Source organism: Hyperolius riggenbachi, chromosome 8, assembly GCF_040937935.1.
Source record: "Hyperolius riggenbachi isolate aHypRig1 chromosome 8, aHypRig1.pri, whole genome shotgun sequence".
Taxonomy (NCBI): Eukaryota; Metazoa; Chordata; class Amphibia; order Anura; family Hyperoliidae; genus Hyperolius; species Hyperolius riggenbachi.
Genome location: NC_090653.1, coordinates 284705705 through 284711815, shown reverse-complemented (window position 1 = coordinate 284711815; position 6111 = coordinate 284705705). Strand labels below are relative to the sequence as shown.

Here is a 6111-nt window from a genome sequence, read left to right as displayed (position 1 = left end):
TGCAGCCTGTTTAAAATAAGAATCTTGGGTGGCCTTTTGCACTGCTACGGTCCAATGTTTCAAAAAACGCAAACGCATGTCTGTGCGATTATGATGCGTTTTGCATTTCAATGTAAAGTATAGGAATGCGTGAAAAATGCATAGAAATGCGTTTTGCGTTTTGTATTGATTTTAACCACTAGTATCTATTTTCAAGACAACACTTGCCACTTGCCAATCAGAAAAACAGAAAATGCATAAAAAAAGCACAAAAAATGCACATCGAAATTAGGAAAAACGCATGCGTTTGCAGTTGCGTTTTGCAGTGGAAAAGGGCCTGTACACACTGAAAAATGCAAGCAAAATCGCAAGCGCATGCGTTTTTAAAGTGCATGTAGTTTTAAAAACGCATGCGCTTTTGCCTGCGTTTTTTGTGCGTTTGCGTTTTTCTTGTAATTGCTGATTGGCTAAAGAATCCTTTGTTTTTTTTCTAGTTTACATTTCAACAGGAATCAGGAGATTGCAGAGTCTTCTGGGATACTGACTTCTGAAAAACGCAGGCAAAAACGCAAGTGCATGCGTTTTTAATACGTTTTTCATGCGCTGCGCTTAAAAAAGCGCAGCAGGCACTGCAAATGCGTTTTTCTAAAAACGCATCGCACCAGTGTGTACAAGTCATCACGATTTTCATTCTTTTTCAAAAGACCTTGCGTTTTTAAAAACGCATGCGTTTTTAAAAACGCAACGCAAGCGCAGCAGTGTGTACAGGAGTCTATTTCATCCAAACTCCTGTTCTGAGAAATATTGGCCAAACTCCTCCCCCGTATATCATCATGGGGCTCATGAGCAAGTCAGGGAAATGTTGGGAGTGGCAACAGCTAGTCTTTCCCTCTGAGCATGGACCCAACCTACCTTCATTGTTTTGCTGTTTAAATGAAGGGTTTGTAATTATGATAATTTTGAAAGTGTAATAATGTTACATTGTTCTTTTCACAGCCAGCACTTTCCACGTTGACAGTGTGAAGCAATGCTGTTTAGAAGGCGCTGCCCACTATGGAAAGCAGTGGGAGTGTCACAAAAGACTGGCGGAAATAAAGACAGAGCGGAGGCTGCCCTGTTCAAAGGCTTTCGAATTATGTTGCACACACACTAAAAATTATTATGAGAAGCAATTGTCTTTTCCAAGAATTACAGATTATGACAGGTATGTACAGTATATCACCTGCTCTGAATGGATAATGAGAGTCATAAGGTGCATACACACATGCAATTTTGATTGGACAATCGGTGATCAATTTTAGCATCTCTATGTAGTGTGAGGGACAACAGATTTTGAAAACCATTAATAGATTGTGCGAGTAAGCTCTCATACTTCATGGAAGTGGTAAAATTGGCCAATCATTAGACAATAAAAATTGCATGTGTGTACCAGGCTTTTGTGATGTCATAATAAAATGATTTTAGTTCACCATCTAAAGTGTAACTGTAGGGCATAACATAAAAAATCAATTCTTTATTTTTATCTGCTGGACAAGTAATAAAGATGCTAAACAGGCCATCCAAAAGTTAAAAATCACTCTTCGTTTTCTTGTTGATAAATGATCATTCCCCGGTTTACCTGACTCTTATTTGGTACATTGCCGCGCAAAGGAAGTTGCAGGGCATGCTAAGTTGTCCTTTTTTTGCTTTTTTACTTTATGGCTGAAGCATCTTTCCCTCCTGTTTTCCCCTGTTTTCTCCTGTTTTCCCCTCCCACACCCCTGTTCCTCTCTGATTGGCCAATATTTCTCATACTGAGACAATGCACTTTCTATTGCAGAGCTGGGTGGGAGTGCCTGAAGACTAGGAGGAGGGCGGGCACTGTATACATAATCAGGCAGAGGAGAGTAAGGGAGGACATGACATCAGGATTGGCTTCAAGATAGACACAGTTAAAATGGATAGAGTTGTCTCGAACCTCCGATTTTATGTTAGCGAACCTCGAACGCGAACTTCACGAACCGCCATAGACTTCAATGGGCAGGCGAACTTTCAAAACTACACACACTAATTCTGGCCACTAAAGTGATGGAAAATATGTTTCAAGGGGTCTAACACCAGAAGGGGGGCATGGCGGAGTGGGATACATGCCAAAAGTCCCGGGGAAAAATCCTTATTTGACGCACAGCAGGGTTTAAGGGCAGAAATCACATTGTATTGCTAATTTGGAGGCCTAAAGTGCTTTAAAACATCTTGCATGTGTATACAGCAATCAGGTAGTGTAATTAGTGTACTGCTTCACACTGACAGACCAAACTCACTGTGTAACGCACCACAAATAGCTGTTTGTGTAGTGACGGCCGTGCTGGACTGGTGCGCACCATGGCGAGAGAGCAGGCAATGGCGGTTTTCAAGCCCATATGGTCAGGCTGAGGTAGCTGAATGACAGAACAACAGTGACTCAGTGTCCAGCTGAGCGAATTTGGTTTGTCCACAATGAAGCAATGACCTTATTATCTTCTTGGGTCAGGTGTGCCCCCCAACCCCAACACACTCATATAGCCAGCAGTCATTGCTTCATTGTGATACGCAAGCCCCTTCACCACGGCAAGCTAACGATCACGAAGGGGAATTGACACACGCACATGCCTTTTGTTTTGTTGTTGCAGCCGCAGTGCAGCCCAAAAAATTAGGCAGTCATGTACACGCACCAGAAAAATTATTATAGCACAAAATTCAGGAATCCACCTGGAGTCCTGGACCCTGTTGGTGGTGGTAGAGAAGGCAGTCAAGCGGCCTGGAGGCAGAGATGCTGTGTGGGGACCGACTTAGTTTTGGGGCAGGCAGTCACACGGTGTGCAGGCAGAGATGCTGTGTGTGGGGACTGACGTTGGGCATGCCTGGCCGTGCTTTGCAGACTAGGCATCCATGGTCAGATGGACCCTTGACCCAATGTTTTGTGCCAGAGATTAGGGATGCTCATTCGGATAGTGCGGAAATGCAATTTCCGAAATTCCGATCCGAAATTGCATTTCCGCATCGGAATGCGGAAATCGGTAATGCAAGTGCGGGAGGTGGATTTCCGCCGGAAATCGTGGAAATTCCACCCGACTTTAACATCGATTTTCTCAAAAACTGGTGTTTCTAGGACTTAAGGGGGCTTTGCTATTAACCGCTAAAGTCGGCGGGTTTTTACTGTAATGTAAAATGCAGAAAATCTGCATTTGCCTATTTTCTGAATCTTACATTACAGTAAAAATCCGCCGACTTTAGTGGTTAATAGCAAAGCCCCCGTAAGTCCTAGAAACACCAAATCATTAGGGTTTATTAAACAAAATCTTCTGAACAAGATGCAAAAAAAAGTTTTCAAAAAGACCTTATAGTTTTTGAGAAAATCGATGTTAAAGTCGGGTGGAATTTCCGCAATTTCCGGCAGAAATTCCGCATTGGAATGCGGAAATTGGTAGCGGAAAGCGGAATCGGTAATTGGCAATGGCGGAATGCGGATTTACCGCGGAATCGGAAATTGGCATTTCTGACCATCCCTACCAGAGTTGACACCACTTGCCTTTCAACATCACGGTACAGTTTGGGTATCGCCTTTTTGAGAAATAATTGTGTGATGGTATCTTACACTGCGGTGTGTGGCTTTGCTTTTGAGTGCTGCTTTTCCTCAGGTGGCCATCCCATTGCAGTTTGTGCTTTGTAGTCATGTGCCTTCATAAGGTAGTTGTCCCTACGTGGGTCTTGGTCTTTCCGGCGGCAGAGAGTACAAATGGCATTGCTCTCATCTGAGCAGGCAAACAAAAAAATTTCCACATTGCTGAGCCCTGGGATGATGGCACTTTGGTGATGGCTGCCAATGGATTGTTAAGTGGAGTGCCAGAATCAGAGCAGGAGAAGGAAGATATGTCACGCCTCCGTGCGGAAGCTGAGGAAGATGAGGTGTTTTGTGTTAAATAGTCAACTACGTCCTGACAATCTTGGGGGTTGATGGCACATGCCTTCTTCTGAACACTGTAATTTGGTCGAGGGCCGCACAAAATCACGACAGCATGACCTCAAACAGACCTGCTGGGTGGCCTGCCTCTGGCTCTGCCTCTTGTTTTATCCATGTTGGGGGGGATGAACGTGAAAGGTATGCACTGACTTGACTAATACAATGTGCGGTTACACAGATGCAGTGAAAAGGTTGCAGTGACTGCTGGTACAACAATGTGCGGTTACACAGGTGCATTGAAAGGTATGCACGGCACGGACTGGTATTACAAAGGTGCAGCTGTCACACACACAGGTACAGTGAACAGGTATGCAGTGACTGGTATATAAAACTGCATGCTGTTACACAGGTGCAGTGAAAGGTATGCACAGCACGGACTGGTATTACAAATGTGCAGCTGTCACACACACAGGTACAGTGAACAGGTATGCAGTGACTGGTATAGAAAACTGCGTGCTGTTATACAGGTGCAGTGAAAGGTATGCACGGCACGGACTGGTATTACAAAGGTGCAGCTGTCACACACACAGGTACAGTGAACAGGTATGCAGTGACTGGTATATAAAAGTGCATGCTGTTACACAGGTGCAGTGAAAGGTATGCACGGCACGGACTGGTATTACAAGTGTGCAGCTGTCACACACACAGGTACAGTGAACAGGTATGCAGTGACTGGTATAGAAAACTGCGTGCTGTTACACAGGTGCAGTGAAAGGTATGCATGGCACGGACTGGTATTACAAAGGTGCAGCTGTCACACACACAGGTACAGTGAACAGGTATGCAGTGACTGGTATATAAAACTGCGTGCTGTTACACAGGGGCAGTGAAAGGTATGCACGGCACGGACTGGTATTACAAATGTGCAGCTGTCACACACACAGGTACAGTGAACAGATATGCAGTGACTGGTATATAAAACTATGTGCTGTTACACAGGTTCAGTGAAAGGTATGCACGGCACGGACTGGTATTACAAATGTGCAGCTGTCACACACACAGGTGCAGTGAATAGGTAGGCACTGAATGTGCTGGGCCTGGCACTGTATAGCAATTAGCAAGGGCCAGCTGCCACAGACAGGGCTGTTTTGGGGTGCTTTTTAGTAATAAGTATCAGCAAGGAGCAAGCTAACAAGCCTAACAAGAGCCTAACTAAGCTTTCCCTATGTCTCTGCAGCAAACTCTCCCTTCTCTCACTACTACAGCAGCAAACAGAGTAAGATCCTGGCTGACGCTGCTAAGGGGGGGGGGCTCCAGGAGGGAGTGCAGCCTGATTGGCTGCCATGTGTCTGCTGACTGTGATGTAGAGGGTCAAAATTTAGCCTAATGATGTAGTATAGGGGGCGGGTCGAACTCCCATTAAGTTTGCGTTCGACAAGCGATGCTCGCGCGAATAAGTTTGCGTGCGAACCGTTCGGGACAACTCTAATAATAGAGAATCCTAAGAAGGATTTTCTCTTTTTTACTATAGTAAAATCACTAAAATCAAAATGTGGACAATGCAATACATATGTGATGTGAGTAAAGCAAATATTTATCTTCTTATATATGTGTTTTTTTTCTGAGATAATATGGGTGACAGCTTTAAAGTGACTCTGAAGCAGACTAAAAATAAAAAGTTATATACTCACCTATTAAGAGGGAATGATCTATTCCAGAGAGCCTTCCATTGTCTCTCTCCAGCCCCTCATTCCAATGCTGTCCACCCGGTGAAATTATTTAACCTGCAGGTCGAATATGTCTTTGGCCCTTCTCAGTAGTGTTGATGTTTTCATGGCGTACGTACGAAAAGGGCGTCGGGAAAAAAGGGCGCGTGGCATAAACGATAAATGGAAATATCGTTTATAGAAATTATTGTGTAGAATTTCGTTTATAAATAGTGTTTTAAAAATGTATAAATCACTAAATAATGTGTATGAGATCGGCAATTCTTAAAACGTTAATCTTCCCTGTTTGTAAAGTGAAACTTATATTTTCGTTTATTAAAAACCCTCCCTGTACCTATCCCTAACCCCTAGACCCCCTGTTGGTGCCTAAACCTAAGACCCCCCTGTTGGTGCCTAAACCTAAGACCCCCCTGTTGGTGCCTAAACCTAAGACCCCCCTGTTGGTGCCTAAACCTAAGACCCCCCTGTTGGTGCCTAAACCTAAGA

General features: G+C 44.1%; 1 protein-coding gene across 1 annotated transcript in view; it reads left to right on the top strand.

Annotated features, from left to right (window-relative positions):
* The first annotated feature begins 1051 nt into the window (after nt 1–1051).
* The window catches only part of LOC137527500 (uncharacterized), a 44926-nt gene continuing 39866 nt past the window's right edge, over nt 1052–6111 (top strand). Inside the window, exon 1 of the mRNA XM_068248018.1 lies at nt 1052–1183. The gene's annotated coding sequence lies outside the window, so the exon portion shown is untranslated. The remainder of the gene's footprint in view (nt 1184–6111) is intronic.